The 16093-nt window shown below is 36.2% G+C and overlaps 1 pseudogene across 1 annotated transcript; it reads left to right on the forward strand.

Moving 5' to 3' along the window:
- The first annotated feature begins 5276 nt into the window (after positions 1-5276).
- On the forward strand, positions 5277-9387 carry LOC143558151 (cytochrome P450 CYP72A219-like; annotated as a pseudogene). The gene is made up of 5 exons (XR_013139686.1): positions 5277-5562; positions 7431-7651; positions 7740-7981; positions 8361-8733; positions 8907-9387. The product of XR_013139686.1 is annotated as a cytochrome P450 CYP72A219-like (transcript).
- The last annotated feature ends 6706 nt before the right edge of the window (positions 9388-16093 follow it).

Below are 16093 nucleotides of genomic sequence, written 5' to 3' on the forward strand. Positions count from 1 at the left end.
GTTATTGTAATAGAATTCAATATAAGGAATGTGAGAATCCCAATTCCTACCGAAATCGAGTACACACGTTCGAAGCATGTCCTCAAGTGTTTGAATCGTACGCTCGGATTGTCCATCTATTTGAGGATGATAAGCGGTGTTAAGATCAAGACGAGTTACCAAGGTTTCTTGAAGTGATCGCCAAAAATGAGACGTGAATTGAGCATCGCGATCGGAGATGATAGTCAAAGGTAAACCGTGGCGACACACAATTTCGTGAACGTGGATTTGGGCAAGTTGCTTAACGGAGTATTTTTCTCGAATTGGAATAAAGTGAGCGGACTTGGTTAATCGGTCAATAATCACCCAAATGCTATCATTAGCTTTTTTAGTAGTGGGTAGTTTCATTATAAAGTCCATAGCAATGTCTTCCCATTTCCATATGGGAATCGGTGGTTGCTCGAGTAACCCAAAGGGTTTTTGATGTTCGGCTTTGACTTTAGAGCAAGTAAGACATTTCGAAACGTACGTTGCTACGTCTTTTTTCATACCCGGCCACCAAAAGGTAGAACAAAGATCAAAATACATTTTATCCGCATCGGGATGAACAGAATATCGTGACTTGTGAGCTTCGTCGAGTATGCAAGTACAAAGGTCATCGCGATAGGGAACCCATAAACGATTGAGATAATACAATAAGCCATCGGGTTTTGTTTCGAGTTGAAGCTCGGCTCCACATGACATTTCGTCGTACATGTTGCCTTCGTCAACGGAGGTACGTTGGGCTTGATAGATTTTGGCTTGGAGATCGGTTTGAACGGTGACGCTAAAAAGCATGAAGGATTTGACATTAACCTTTCGACTAAGGGCATCGGCCACGACATTCGCTTTACCGGGATGGTAGCGAATTTCACAATCGTAGTCACTAAGTAACTCAGCCCATCGTCGTTGTCTCATATTGAGATCATTTTGATCAAAAATGTGTTGAAGGCTTTTGTGATCGGTAAAAGCCACACATTTCGTTCCGTAAAGGTAATGTTTCCAAATTTTGAGTGCGAAAACGACGGCACCAAGTTCAAGATCGTGAGTCGTGTAGTTATTCTCGTTGACCTTGAGTTGCCTTGAAGCATACGGGATAACTTGACCTCGTTGCATGAGAACGCAACCGAGACCTTGATGAGAAGTATCGCAAAATACTACAAAGTCTTCGTTTCCATCGGGAAGGGTTAGAACGGGAGCATTGAAAAGCATGTGTTTAAGAGTATTAAAGGCGTCTTCTTGTTTGGATCCCCATTCATAAGGCTTTCCTTTGTGAGTTAGGGAAGTGAGGGGTAAAGAGATCTTAGAAAAATTTTGGATGAAACGCCGATAATATCCGGCCAAACCGAGAAAGATCGAATTTCCGTGGGTGTAGTCGGAGTCTTCCAATCTTTGACGGCTTCAATTTTTGCGGGATCAACATGAATACCCTTGTCGTTGACGATGTGTCCCAAAAATTGAACTTTCTCTAGCCAAAATTCACATTTTAAGAATTTGGGGTAAAGTCGTTCGTTTCTTAAGACTTCAAGAATGGAACGCAAGTGATACTCATGTTTGGCCTTGGTTTTGGAAAAGATGAGGATGTCATTAATAAAGACAATGACGAATTTATCTAGAAACGGTTTGCAAACGCAGTTCATGAGATCCATAAATACCGCGGGTGCGTTGGTTAAACCGAAAGGCATGACTAGAAATTCGAAATGTCCATATCGAGTACGGAATGCGGTTTTTGGGATATCTTCTTCGCAAATACACAATTGGTGATATCCCGATCGAAGATCGATTTTTGAGAAACACGTTGCAACTTGAAGTTGATCGAAGAGGTCATCGATTCGTGGCAAAGGATAACGATTTTTAATAGTAAGTTTGTTAAGCTCACGATAATCGATGCACATACGAAACAAACCATCTTTCTTTTTCACGAAGAGGAAGGGAGCTCCCCAAGGAGAAGAGCTTGGACGAATAAAGCCTTTGTCGGAAAGTTCTTCGATTTGGTTTGATAACTCTTGCATTTCCGACGGGGCTAAACGGTAAGGAGCTTTGGCTACGGGCATTGCTCCAGGCACAAAATCGATTCGGAATTCTACCAGGCGAATGGGTGGAAGACCGGTGATGTCTTCGGGAAAGACATCGAGGAAGTCACAGACGATAGAGATGTCTTGGATTTTTCTTTCCTTAAGGTCTTTAACCACCACTTGAGCTAGGAACGGAACATACGTTTGGCGCAAATATTTTTGGGATTAAGAGTATGACATAAGGTTGTGCCTTTTAGGAGTAGTCTTGCCATGGACCTTGAGTGTTTTACCGTTTACAAGCGGGATTCGAATGATTTTATCGTAACAAATGACTTCGGCACGGTGCAAAGATAACCAATCCATGCCTACTATGACATCGAAACTTCCCATTTGCATCGGGATAAGATCGATCGAAAATTTTCGCTTACAAAGAGTTAGAATACAATCACGAATGACCGAGATGATTGTGATGGAATTTCCGTTGGCGACTTCGACGAAAAAAGGTCTAGAGAGTTTAGTGCGAGGTACGGAAAGTATAGACTCAAATTTTAATGAAATAAAACTCCTATCAGCACCAGTGTCAAATAAAATTGAAGCCAAATATCCGTTCACTAAAAACATACCATTCACAACGTCGTTTACGACTTGAGCTTGATTGGCGTTTATCATGAAAGCACGCCCTTGGTTACCGGGATTTCCTTGTGGTTCTTGGGGTGGAGGAGGTGCTTGGATGGCTTGAATTGGTTGGATCAGAGGTGCATTTAGTTGTGGGATTTCAGGTTGGTAGGTTTGGACTTGGTAAGCTTGGGTTTGGTAATAAGGCACGGTTACGGCTTGGGCTTGGTTTACGTAAACGAGTCGGGGACAATTTTTGCGGAAATGGTTAGGGTCTCCACAATTATATCAAGTTCTGGGTTGTTGTGGGTTTTGCGTGATTTGCGGGTTGTTTCTTGGTGGAGCGGGATGTCCACGAGGTGTGTTTCGACATGTGGTATTAAAGTGACCATAACGGTTGCAAATGATGCAATGACGACAAGTCATGTTTGAGGGATGGTGAAATTGACATTTGTTGCATAATGGATGAGGACCAGTGTAGGGTTTTCGGTTTGGAGGAGCTTGAGATTGTTGTTGGGTTTGTTGTGGGTGGATGACGGCATAGTTTCGGTGATTGGGCTTGAATTTCTTCTTGGCTTGGTGGGATGAGTTGGAGTAATTTATGGCTTGAGGAGGTGGATCAACTTTGATTTGAGGGGTTGGTTCGGGTTTACTCTTGTCACACTTTTTCTTGTTCAAAAGTGTACCCGCCTTGACATGGTTTTCAGAGAGGGCTCCGGCTAGCGTAATAGCGTCTTCAAGGTTTTCCGGTTTACTACTTAATGTAACCCAAAGTGTACATCTTATTGCATTGAATTATCCTCATATTTGTGTTAAACTCTGGGATTGACAATCCTCGATTTTTACCAACGTTTAGGCTCTACCAACGCCGGAGTTTACCGACCGACACCACCCATTCGTCGAACTCAATTTTTATATTTTTCCCGTTTTTTTAGCTAAGGTACCTTAATGAACGTAACCGAAACCAGTATCGAGTTATCGCCTCAATGCTCGAGACCAACAATGTTTGAGCTTTAGCACCGCTCTAATTTATCGACCAAATAAATGTCGTTTTAAATATTTTTTTTATATGTTAATTTGACGAATTTATTTTTTGGATTTTAACGCTCGTGTTTTACCAACGATGTCTACAGTAATGAATGTAACTGATACCGTTCGGATCAACTCACCGTCATAAGGCTCGAGTTTTACCAACACCCAGGTTTTAACGCTACTGCCTACTATACATATAACTAGTGTTTTACCTAGCGCGTTGCACCGGCTCACTAGCTGTCCCGGTGCAATGAACCGGGTAAAACACAAGTTTATACCATGTAGCAAGAACCTTTTAACTGCCAATGACTAGATACATTCTTTTGGCAAGGTGTAGTTGGCGGCAAATAGGGGCGAAATGGGTGAGAACACCCCCCTCCCTGGTTCGATAAGAGGGGCGGGGGGCAACATGTATTTGTCGTCGGGTTGTGTGATGAACATGATGACATGGCGATCAGGTATTGGAGGGTGGGACGATTTGTGGGCTGCAACACCACCCTCGTCTACATATTGCCTCCCTTACCACGTACCATTTTGTAGCCCCTTCACTTTACATAGTGTTACAACCTTTCGTACTGTTAGACTAGTTATACTCTTTTGTATGTATTAATTCATATGCATATACATAATTATATAACATGTTGCCTTAAACATCATAACACGGCTTTTTTTACCTTTTTATTCTTTGATTACATGCGATTCTTACCTATCCTTAAAATTGGTTAGAGAGGACGGAGCATCTATATGGGTAGGGTGCATGGCTTCTAAACTATATGGCAACATCGTTCCACCCCATGTAGGTAAGGTACATGGCTTCATTTCATGACAAAGGTTTGTCACATAAAATTGATTAATTGTTGACCATTGAAGAATTAAAATGAATTAAGAAAGTTCTAGAATACTTGTGGGTAGGTAGTGCCAGTAATTTTATGATGTAAGTAATTAAGAATATAAATGAAGTGATGGTACATGATTGACTGATACATAAAGAATATTCGTGAGTGCCCCCGTCCACTATTAAGTACATCAAAAATTTTATAATCTTTTAAACAAGATAAAGATGAAAACTTTTGCATGACACTATTCCAGAAGTCTTCGTGATAGGTCCACCCTTGGAAATTACATTAACATTTATGATTTTTGTCTAATGATTATGTTTTAACAAGGCCGGTTCATATTCGAACGAATATGAAGGCCTAAATCGAAATAAGATTTTGGGGCCTTTTCATGACAATTGTTAAGAAAAAAAAATTGCTTATTAAACGTTTTGAACTCATAACCTATACTTTAGTAACAACCAAGTGTACCACAACACCAATACATTACTTTGAGTTTACTTTACCCATTATAATATATCTATATATAATGTTTTTTTTGGACTTGAGGGCCTTAATTAAGTGTAAGCCTAAAGCCCTATCCCACGAGCCACCCGTGTGTTTTAATATATTGGATTGCTAATAATATCACAAGTTATGTATCAAAACAGAAACAACACCAACATGAGGGACTTTAGTGAAACTTACACATCAATAAATATCACCTCCTTAATTTATTCAGTTCAACTTAAAAGCAAGTAGCAGTTTCAAAACGGAAGTGATGATGATGATTGCGATGTGTTTTGGTGTTGCAGCGGCGTTGGTGGTGGTGGTGGTGGTGGCGGTGTGCGGGTGGAGATTCTTGAAGTGGGTTTGGTTACGGCCGAAGGCGATAGAGAAGAGCCTTAGGGAGCTAGGGTTGGACGGAACTTGTTACCGGTTGTTGTTCGGAGACTTGAAAGAGATGGTGAACATGACAAATCAGGCCAAACTCAAACCCATCAAACTCACCGACAGTCTTGTTCCACGAGTCATGCCGTTTCTCTATACCTCTGCAAACACTTACGGTACCCTTTCCTTTTCACTTTGGTTTGATAATTCGGGTTACAATTAATTTAGTCAAATATGAGTATTCTTAAAGTGAACCATTAAACTTTAGGAAAATTGGATTTTAATTGGCAGATAATAATCCCAACTTTGTTTATTTCCATCAATGGTCCTAAATTTAAAAAAATTGGTTCTCAATATCCCCCGTTAAAAAAAACTAACTACGTTAAGTTTTTTCCAAATTTAAAACTGATATTTTAGTGCTTTTGATCGGAAGAAAGATACGACGCTCGAAACGATACTCCAAAGATCTTAATTTTTGTTAATTTTGAATTCAAACACCCGATTTGAAGCACTAATCAAGCCATTTGAAGTATCATTTCGAGCTAAGTTTTACGCTAATCGACTCGTATCCTCCTTCCAATCAAAAGCCCTAATAAATCAGTTTGAATTTCGGAAAAAACTTAGCGTCGTTAGGTTTTTTTTAACGGAGGACCATTGAGAGCCAACTTTTTTAAATTTGGGACCACTGGTAGGAATAAACAAAGTTGAGATTATTATTGACCAATAACACAAAGTTAGAATTATTAAATTCCAATTTTCCTAAAATTTATTATATTACAAACATTAATTAACATATGAAACTTAAAAATAGCTAGAATAATTATATCAATTAACATATGAGTGTTTTTGTTTTGGTGTTGTTTTCGGGTGGTGTTTTATTTTTCTTGTTTTTTTTTATTCGGTGGCTTGTGTTGATGTTTCTAGTGTCTTGCTAGTTAAATAAGTTGGACCAAATGATTAACGCATCCATACGTAGAAGCTAAAATGGTGGAACATCATTAGGGCCGGGGTGGGCCTTGGGCACTGACTTTGGGCTTTAGAATTAAGCTAAAAAACTGCTCATGTTCTTTTTTTTTTTTTTTAACAGTCACTTGGATAACAACTGATAGACACTGACTGACCAACCCAATCATACCATTTCACCCCATGAGGAAATCCACCATTGATAAGGAAAGGAAAAAACATTGGCCCAATCTAAACCCCCTACTTTTTGTCATAGGTAAAAAACTTAAACACAAGGCCTCTCTTTTTTCTAAAATTAAGTCTTTGACTATCTACTACGTACGTATTGTTTTTCATAACATATTTCTTAGTTTTTTAATTTGTTTTTTTTTGGTTCTTTATTACTTGGCTACGTTAGTTCTGTACCTCAACATGGACGAACCCCTATTTGTGTTGTCGCAGTTCGTCTACATTAAAGCATGACCTTTGAAATTAGCTTTTTCTTCTAGTCCCTGGCAATTAGTTTTTTAATTTGAGTGTTTTGACTAATAAATCTTTCATGATTTGAGTGGCTAGGCCGATTTGGGCTATGTTTTCTTAAACAGACTATATAAAAAGATAGTTTTATAAAGGGTACAACTCAAAGAGTGTCCAAAGTGTATTTTTATATATAGTGTGTGATGGTAAGTGATAATTTGTTGATCTGGTTTTGATATTTTCAATGCTGAAAATAGTAAAGAATTGCCTTTGCAATAGAATGTCAAATGATTTTCCTGCAAATAACTTAGTGGTTTACATAGAAAGAGAAATTGTTGAAATCAATACTTGATGAAATTAAAGACCTTAAATGTTGTCGAGCTGAGTTATAATTCTTCTTCCTTGTCGTTTATTTGTAAGAACTAGTTATTTTCTTTAGATTCGTTTCTACTAAAGATCAAGCTTCAAGAAAATTACAATGTTTAATTTCCATTTAGTTGAAAATTTATTCGCATAAGTCAAAATATGAATTAGATGTTGTTGTGTGGTTTGGTATATCTATCTTCTAACATATAACCATGCACCAATTTATCTATGTACACATGTAATTGTTGTTGTTATATAGGTAACACATTCTTTACCTGGATGGGACCACGACCTGTAGTGCACTTAACAAAACCTCCATTAATAAAACAAATACTGGCTGATTATAATCAATTTCAAAAGCAAAGAGGAGGTAATCCGTTTGCAAAGATGCTAGCAAAAGGAGTTGTAGATGCGGAAGCAGATCAATGGGTCAAACATAGAAAGATCATCAACCCTGCATTTCATGTTGAGAAACTAAAGGTTCCATTTATGCGCTGTTTATGTTTTGATATTTAAACTAATTGAAAACTGGCCTTTGATCGATTTCAATGTGTATTTCTTGTTGTAGCTTATGCTACCAGCCTTTCACCTTAGTTGCAGTGAGATGATTAGCAAATGGGAAGGGATGACAAAAGGAAGATCATGTGAAGTTGATGTTTATCCTCATCTCCAAACAATGACTAGTGATGTTATTTCACGTACGGCATTTGGTAGCAGCTATGAGGAAGGAAGAAGGATATTTGAGCTTCAACAAGAACAAGCAAAGCTACTTATACAAGCAACACAATCAATCTATATTCCAGGATCCCGGTGAGAATTTTTCCCATTAATCGTATGTTTTATTACGGTGCACTATTTTCTTTTGTGTAAGAAAAACTTGTCCAAAAGTAACAGTCACTCGTGGTAAAAAAGGTATGGGGTTAAGTTGTGCTTGGGCCAAACTGGCATCAATTTGGTTAGGTGCAAAATGATTTGAAATGGATGATTTTAGAAAAAAAGAAGTATCCAATAACTAAATTCGCTTTTGTGGCAGCTAACAGTGGTGGTAGTCTAAATTGACCTGCTATGTATTTTTAGTAGACCTGAATTAACTAATAAACATTATTTTTTTTTACCTGAATCAACCAATTTCTTGAAGAATAGATCATAATTGCTAATAATATTGATTTTACATATGTATGATTCATAGATTTTTGCCTACAAAAAGAAACAGAAGGATGAAGGAGATATACCGAGAAGTGAAAAGTTCGATAAAGAAAATTATTAATAAACGATTAGAGGAAAGTGGAGAAAAAGAAGATTTGCTGGGCTTATTGTTATATTCAAATGACAAAGAAATCAGTCAACAAGGGAACGATAGTTTTGGACTTAGTATTGATGAAGTCATTGAAGAGTGCAAACTCTTCTACTTTGCAGGGCAAGAAACTACTGCAAATTTGCTTACTTGGACCATGGTTTTGTTGGGTCAGCACAAGAATTGGCAGGATTGCGCTAGAGATGAAGTTCTAAAGGTGTTTGGGGACTGAAGGCCAGATGTAGACGGATTAAATCATTTAAAAATCGTAAGTCTTTTTTGTCCTTTGTCGAGACCTGACACGATGGATATGAAGAGTTTTTATATGTAAAGTTACCGGCTAAAGTTTACAACTTCATTTATTAACTACCTATTACCTAACCAATAACAAAAACACAAGTAAACCTGCTTTGATTCCAAACTATTTCTCTTGGTTTGCAGATAAATATGATCTTGCATGAGGTACTTAGGTTATACCCGCCCGGTTTGGTTTTAGCACGGATGATTCATGAAGAAGTTAAAATAGGAAACTTAACATTACCATCGGGATCGATGCTTATGCTGCACATGATGCTTTTACATTACGATGCTGATATATGGGGTGATGATGCAAACGAGTTTAACCCAGAAAGATTTGCTGAAGGCGTGGTAAATGCAACCATGGGTCAAGCTTCATATTTTCCATTCGGAGGGGGGCCACGTATATGCGTTGGACAAAATTTTGCTATGTTGGAAGCAAAACTCGCACTCGCTATGATTCTAAGACGCTTCTCCTTTGAGCTCTCGCCATCATACTCACATGCTCCACATGTCATTTTCACCTTGCAACCTCAATATGGTGCTCAATTGATTTTGAGTGAGGTTTGATGATTATTATGGCCAAAACTAGTTGCATATGTGTTTATTGTTAAATATGTACTACCGTTTGAGTGAGTTTTGATATTATTATTGTGGCTAAAACTAGTTAATAATTAATTAAATGATAAGTCTTCAATCTTCACATTAATTCATTTCATTCATTCAACACGGCACAATAATTCAAGTAAATAGTAAGTTGACAAATGCTTGAATTGACATATTCTAAAATCCAAATTAAGTGATAAGTCTTCAATCTTTATAATCAACCTAAAAATAAACCTTTAGCATGCATAAAAATAGATTTGATCAGCACGAATGTTGGTGAGCAATACAATAGTTTTGTTATATATATATAATGAGGCAAAAATTACAATTCACATGTGTAAATAGAACATCACAACAACCATTGTAAAAGTGTAAAGTAAATAACTAAGGCTCCTTTCTAATTGGTAATAACCAAAATACTTAGATAAATAAATGAGGCCTTATTCTATTAGCACAAAGCTAAAATAGTTAGGGGAGCGTATGATAATACTTAGTGAGGATAAGGATGAGGCCAACCCATAAACAATAATTAAACACTTAAGCACACAATCATAATGAGGCATAAACAAGTGACCGAGCAATTATTCGTGTAAACACATAGTGAGGAATTGTAGATTTAGCATAGAGGTCTTAAAACTGTTAGTTTGAATATGGTGTGCATGCTACCCCTAAAAGTATATAAGCGTAAAAAGAGGGAGTGTAAGTACTCACTTGGAAATGAAGCAAGTGATGAAATAGACAAGCCGGTCCTTAGGCGGGCAAATTGGAAGGTTCGACTTCTAACAAGCGAGTCTGAAAAATAAACGAGTTTAGGATTGGGAATGTGACGAGAGGTAAATAATAAATAAAAGTAAATAACTAAACTTGAATTCAAATTTGGGTTTAATTTGTAAAATGAGAATATATAAGTATGTATAAAATCATAAAAGCGAAGAATCGGAAAACTACGGAGCTAACTATGTAATTTAGATGGTTTCAATGGATATTTATAACTCTAATTGAGTATTGGGTTCGGTTCGTTGCATGCTGCAAGAATCCAAAAGAGAAACCACTAACTTTATAAGTTAAGCGAGTGCTCGGTTTAATTGGTCCGACACTCGACATAGTTGAGTTTAGTTCCGATTTATCCAAAGTGTGAAAACAGGAAATAAATTCATGTAAATCAACTTCTAAGTGAAACCCATGTCTTAACCGAATACAACTTAGTGTAGACGTCAAAACGGGTTTAACAAGTGTTCTGTTCCGTTGGCCCGGAACATGATAATTGACCAAGCCTGTTTCCAGTCTACCTTTAACAGTTATAAAACATTATCTAAGAATGGTAAAGCAAACAATAAATCAAATCTGAGGTGTGAAAACAAATAAAAGGATTTTAATTAGTTTTGGTCAGAATCTGTCCTTGATTTGAATAATCCTTAAAAATATAAATAAATTTCTAATAATTATAAAAATCATCAGTCTACTGAATTAGGACTTTATGAACATCTTTCATTTAGAAACTTCAATTGGTACATATCTGTGTACTAAAACTAAAACAGTTATTGTGAAGCCATACGAATAAATTAAAATGAAATTAAATAACCGTTGAACCACAACTCAATGAAGTTCATCATAGGTTTTGGCCTTGCACCATTCGAATTCGTTATAACTAAGTTATGGCCCAATCTTTGATAACCAAACTTCTGTTCATAACTAAAACGTCATTAGAACCAAAGTTCTTGGTGTTTTGAAATGGTTTTGATGAAGAATAATTTTGCCACTCATTATTTGATGTTAGTACATCTTTACGATCTTATTACACAAATACTCATGGTCCAATAATCAACAAACAAAATCAAATAAAAATCAAAAACTTTAAACGAGTAAAAATCCCAAATTTGACCAAAATAGTCTTGTAACACTAAAATGTTTAAACGGAAGGTGAAACCCCTTAATCAAATAAAATTGAAGAAAGGAAATTATTCCTATAATGTTATAAGAAATAAATTAACATAAAACACAACAAAAATATACCTGAATCATATTGAAAAGCAAGCAAAGGTTTCGTTTGACTCTTAAAGTCAACTTAGGCAAGAACACTTTAATTTGCTTTCATAAATCCGAAAATTATAGAGAAATGAATAGCTAAGCATTTGGAAAATGTGGAGAAATGTTGGTATTTATAGGCAATGCGGAGGGGACAAGTTTTCATGGATGGTTGGGCATTAAACCATCTTACAACCACTTTTATATTTAATGTGGGTGGTTGGTTTTTAAAATAAATAAAATGAAATAATTAATTAAATAAATTAATAATAAATTTCAAACCAAAAAATAGTGTTATGAACGAGTAGGGCTTAAGCCCCAACACTTTCTAGTTGAACCAACGCTTGCTTCACTCTTCTCTCTCTTCTTGCGGCTTCCTGGCCTCCTCTTGTTTAATCCCATAGGGGCGCTCTCCTTTACTTCACGGCTGCCTCCTTTTTATTGTTTTGCATTCTTTTTAAATAGACTCTTCATGACCTTCTGCGTTATACTTATACCCATGAAATTCGTTTTTAGTTGGGCTGACCACTTAATTCTTTTTCAGCCCAAACGCATGTCAGGTCCATCTTTTCCTTTAAACCCATGAATTATCTAGCCACAAGTCACAACCGACACAACGTATTAAATTTATGGAATCGTGTCTCGTTCTTCCATCTCTCAATTTGTTTATTTGGCTGCATAACATGCATCACATAAATGAAGTAATAAGTAAATCAAATAAATTAATTCATTAAACCAAATCACTTCAATTAATAATGAGTTCAACGATATATATATATATACACACACACACTAGATTTTATCCCCCGCATTACGGGGGTTGTTATACATTATTCGTTTTAAATATTATATATGTATATTTGGATTTTAATTTTATTTATTGTAAGAAAGTTAATAATTAATATACTTGAGGTTTGATGATGAAATGGTTTCACAAATAAATGATATGTTATAATCCGGTTTAAAAGTTATCTGGGTTTGGTGATACCCATTACCCGTTTATTTTCTTTATTATAAAATTGTTTTTTAATTATAAATAATATCTTTTTTTAAAATAAAATAGGATAATAATTTTTAGTATATTTCTATTTTATAGGATTTTCATATCAAATATTTGATGAGATTATTTTTTAATATAATGAGATGTTATAACCCGTTTAAGAGCTATTTGGTTTGGTGAGACCTTTACCCGTGAATTCGGGTCAAAAGCGTGAGAAGCCACAAATAAAACAATCTGATGGCTTGAGAGAAGGTTATTTTATATTTTTCGTTTTCTAATATTTATTTTTTGGATTTTAATTTTCTTTATTGTAAGAAAGTTAATAATATACTTAGGGTTTGATGATGAAAGAGTTTCATAAATAAATGATATGTTATTACCCATTTAAAAGCTATCTGGATTTGGAGACCCATGACCCGCTTATGTTTTTTACTATAAAATTGTTTATTAACTATAAATAATATCTTTTTTCTTTTTAAATTGGATATTAAATTTTAGTATATCCCCATTTTATAGGATTTTCATATCAAATAATTGGTAAGATTAATTTTTAATTTAATGAGATTTTATAACTCGTTTAAGAGCTATCTGGTTTTGGTAAAACCCATACCCATGAATTTGGGTTAAATCAATGAGAGACCTCCATTTAAAAATCAAGAAATCTGATGACTTTCATAAAAGGGGGGAGCAACCACATCACGACACATAGAATTTTAGGGGTTTCGTTTATATACATTATAGATATATATTTTTTAGTAAGTTCCACATTAAACTCTTGATATATTAATAAAATCTTTAACATACAAAAATTAAGTAAATATAAAATTTGTTTAAAGTTTCAATTGTCGATCGCAAGAGTAGTAAAAATACTATTTAAGCTCATTGTCTCTTAAAACCTTAAAAACTCAAACATAAACCAGGAATGATATTCAATAAAAACCTGATTCAAAAGTGCTTAAAAGTGTAAGAAATATTTATATAATAATATGTATATTTTAGACCACATCACCCTTATACACATACCAAAGAATCCCGCCCTTGCCTTGTCCATTCCGGAATGGCACAACTCCATGAACAACGAGTATCATGCCCTTATTAAAAATGACACTTGGGAGCAATCCCTCGTCAACCGCGGATGAATATAACTCGTAGCATGTGGTTGTTTAAGCATAAATTTAATGTGGGTGGCACGCTTGAGCGATACAAAATAAGCCTGTTTGGCTTGTCATAGTCGCTCTCAACACGTTGGTATTGATTGTGGGTTGGGAAATGTTTAGTAAGATTGTCAAATGGCTATGCTTCAAACTGTCTTATCGATTCCTTTATCACGGTCATGGTCAATCCACCAGTTAGATGCCACTAATGCCTTCTTACGTGGCACCTTAAATGAGGCTGTATATATGTATCAACCAATGGGTTTTCGTGAAAAAAACTACCGAAACCACGTATGTCTCTTGAAGAAATCATTGCATGGACAGAAACAAGCTCCTAGGGCGTTGTATCAATGAGTCATATATTATGTTTTAAGGTTGGGATTTCGGCAAAACGGGTGTGTCAGCTCGTTATTTATTCTTTTTAAAGGCAATGATTTTGCATATCTTCTTCTGTACATAGATGATATTCTTCTTACAACCTCCTCGAATGCTCTACGTAAAGAAGTGCTATTGCACGTGGCCACCGAGTTTGCCAAGAAAGATCTTGGTCAGCTCAGTTACTTTCTCGGTATTTCGATTACAAGAACGGGTGACGCTATGTTCTTAACTCAGAGTTCGTTTGCCTAAGACATCATAAAACGGGCTAACCTGTAGTCATGTAAGCCTGCTGCAACCTCGGTTGACACAAACGGTAAATTAGGCTCCACCTCTGGTAAACCCTTTGAAGATCCCACTCTTTACCGGAGTATAGCCGAGACACTACAATTAATCTTTAACTTTTATGTGCCCCGATATAAACTATGCGGTACAATAAATTTGCATTCACATGCATGCTTTTATTTATCTCTCCTACACTCACATCTAAACCATTCTCTGCATTATAAAAACATACTCACATAATATGATGGATAGCAAGTGAATGATTAATAATAGATATTAAAAAAGAGTCGAGGTAAATAAACTAATGGAGTGTAAAAGTATATATAATTAAAATATATAACGGAATGGTAGCAAAATGTCATTTTGCAACGACCACATGCGTGAGCCCACACACGCTTCTAGTGGGACTCAGTCTTTGTCCATTTTGTTTGAAACCGTAGCTACATTGCAACCACATAATCTGAGATTTGGGCCAACCGACCTATTGCAAACGTTATCTTTCAAGTCATGTGACGGTTGTGAGTTGAGAACATTAAGGGGTAGCGGCGTAACTTGTTGCCCGCTTGCCTTCTGTTTCGATGTAATCTAAACTTTTTTTTAATAAGATTTTAAAACAAAATTTTTAAATTAAATATAGTTGTGAGGTGAGGCATACGTACTTACAATGATATTTTATTTCGTGCAGTATACATGTTTCTAACTTGTATGTGTGTGTATATGCCGTTAAAATTTATATAGCACCACCAATAGTTCTCACCTATCCAATTGATAAGTATATAAAATTTTGCAAGTCACTGTTCTAGAAGTCTTCATGGTAGGGTCCACCCATGTAACTTGCAATTAACATTTAGGCTGCGTGCTATGGTGGGGGGCTTCGAAGCCCCTGCACAGTGTCACGTCAGCGTCATGTGGGCACTGGGGGCATCGAAGCCTTAGGGCATAATGCCCCTCTATGGTGAGGGGGCTTCGAAGCCCAACTTTTTTTCTTTTTTTTTATTTATAAAACAAAAAAACCAATACAATAATATATAATGCAATAATAAAAAAAATACAATAATACTAAAATACAAAATAAATTAAATAAAAAAAACATATAAAAAAATTAAAGCTATTTTTAGTCGTCGTCCTTGCCGTCATCTTGCTTATTACTCCAAAGATGTTCAACCAAATCCGATCGAAGGCTGAAATTCGTTTCCTTTTTTCGTGTTTTTAGTAAATTAGCAAGTTTCTCATATTCGTTTAGTGTACAGATCGGCTCTGGCTCATCGTTGTACTTGCCTTGGCAAATTGCTCTACCCGAGTCCTCCAATATCATATTATGCAAGATAAAGCAAGTGTACATTATGTTTCTTAACTTATCCATTTGTAGAAAACGAGCCGGTTGTCTAATGATAGACCAATGTTTCTTTAATACACCGAATGCCCTTTTGATGTCTTTTCTTGCCGACTCGTGTTTTTTCTTGAAATACTGATGTTTTTCGTCAGTCAGGCACGTAAAGCTAAGAACCAATGTGGCCCACTCCGGATAAATACCGTCGACTAGATAATATCCTTATTCGTAGTTGACATCGTTCATGGAAAATGAGATGTCGGGTGAGACTCCGTCTGTGAGGCGGTAAAAAATAGGGGACACATTAATCACAGCTACATCATTGTTTGCATCGGGCATCCCAAAAAACGCATGTCATATCCAAAGATCAAATGATGCAGCCGCCTTGCCAAGCAACATGATCACCCCGATGATATTGACCTTGCCAAGTAACAGGACAGGCTTCCCATTCCCAATGCATGCAATCGAGGCTACCAAGCATCCCAGGAAAACCGTGTCGTTGATGATGCACCTCGTATTTTTTGTACGTCGCTTTGAGTCGGCTTCCTCAAATATT

This window comes from Bidens hawaiensis, unplaced genomic scaffold, assembly GCF_021521415.1.
Source record: "Bidens hawaiensis isolate Kalapana, Puna unplaced genomic scaffold, B.hawaiensis_p1.1 tig00019341_1, whole genome shotgun sequence".
Classification (NCBI taxonomy): Eukaryota; Viridiplantae; Streptophyta; class Magnoliopsida; order Asterales; family Asteraceae; genus Bidens; species Bidens hawaiensis.